This window comes from Gorilla gorilla, chromosome 1 (genome assembly GCF_029281585.2).
Source record: "Gorilla gorilla gorilla isolate KB3781 chromosome 1, NHGRI_mGorGor1-v2.1_pri, whole genome shotgun sequence".
NCBI classification, from domain to species: domain Eukaryota; kingdom Metazoa; phylum Chordata; class Mammalia; order Primates; family Hominidae; genus Gorilla; species Gorilla gorilla.
In genome coordinates this window covers 84,954,627-84,956,294 of record NC_073224.2, presented here as the reverse complement: position 1 = coordinate 84,956,294, position 1,668 = coordinate 84,954,627, and the positions used below count along the sequence as shown (strand labels likewise).

Below are 1,668 nucleotides of genomic sequence, written 5' to 3'. Positions count from 1 at the left end.
AGCATCTTTGCCTTGTGGATGGGTGGTGTTTGCCACAGTCCCCACTGCTCTCATCTGTGTGTTTCCTGTATTTATGTTACATTCCTGGTCCTGCAGGCATTTGAGTTTGTAGCTCCTACATATTTAGCAGGACAGGTAGGCTGGGAGACACAGTCCCTTCTTTAGAACAAGGGGAAAGGAGTCTCTGGTTTTGTAGTCAGTAGTTCTGGGCGTTTTTTGTTATATAGCAGCACAGCTTAGAAGGTGGTTTCAAAATCTGGTTGCACAACAAAACCATCTGGGGTCCATTTCCTATATACTGATTCTGGACCATATCCCAGACCTACTGTGTCAGAATCTTGGGTGTGTGTGTGGCGGGGGTGGGGTGGGGGAGTGATGGAGTAGGACAGAGGTAGAGCCAAGGAATCTGCATTTTTAAAACTCTCAAGCAATTCTGATAATAAACAGGCCTAGAAATAGCTGCCATAGGATATTATCTTTTACACTGAAAAGGGAGGCAGTTTGGGTTTTCTCTTTCACTGGAGATCTTTGAGGCATGTTGTTTTAAAAAAAAGTCAAGATGGCAGAAGTGGAGCAGAAAAAGCAGAGAAGCAGAAGAAGCAGACCTTCTGCAAGTTCACCTCCTGTGGCGTGCACCCCAACCCACTGCTGGACTTGTCATGCGAGCAGCGAATGAAGCTGCACCGTGGCCTGTGGCAGAAGCAGCACTCGCTGCTGAAGCGCCTGTGCAAGGGCAAGAAGTGGGCACTGCCTATGCAGAAGCCGGAGGTGGTGAACGCGCACCTGCAGGACATGATCATCCTGCCCTAGATGGGAGACAAGACGGTGGGTAGCATGATGGGCGTCTACAATGGCAAGGCCTTCAACCAAGTGGAAGGCAAGCCTGAGAGGATTGGCCATTACCTCGATCACCTACAAGCTCGTGAAGCACTGCCCGGCCAGGCATCAGAGCCACCCACTCTTCCTGCTTCACCACCCTCAAGGATTCTGCTCAGCCAATAAAGGCACACACATTTCTTAAATAAATAAATAAATAACAAAATGTCTTTTCTCATGGAAATGTGAATGATTGCAATATTTTGTGGAGCTAAGGGTTTGAATTAGTCAGATTCGTTCTATTTATGAAACCAAGAAACTTGGTTTCTATCTACAAACCAAGAGTGGCAAAACAAGATTGGTTCTTTAATGAAGGCATAAAACAAACACCTAATCAATATAGTGATATCTTTTATTTATCTAGGCAAGATGGTACAATACTCTGCAGGGCCCCTTCAGCACATCAACAAGTCCTATAGCCCATCTTCTCTGTTTATTCTCATAAAAGCTGGAAATAGTTATTTCAGAGTTGTAGATTAAATCTCAGCTGAACCAGTACTATGCCTACAAGATGGTACAGCACTCTGCAGGGCCCCTTCGGCAGGTCAACAAGTTCTATAGCCCACCTGGGTTCTGTTGAGATTTAATCTATAACTCTGAAAAAAGCTGGAAATAATGATTTCCAGCTTTTATTCTCAGAAATAAGGCTTGGATCTCTACCAGTCTTCTGAGGATGCTAATAGACTACCCAGGAAGGAAGAAGGAAATTGTGAGGGTATTTAAAGAAAGTTGTTAGGGGAAATGAAGTTGCTGTTATTTTGGTTAAGGAAGGTTACAATACATTTAATACTA

At 44.4% G+C, this 1,668-nt stretch overlaps 1 pseudogene; it reads left to right on the top strand.

Moving 5' to 3' along the window:
- The first annotated feature begins 392 nt into the window (after positions 1-392).
- On the top strand, positions 393-1,043 carry LOC101135949 (small ribosomal subunit protein uS19-like; annotated as a pseudogene).
- The last annotated feature ends 625 nt before the right edge of the window (positions 1,044-1,668 follow it).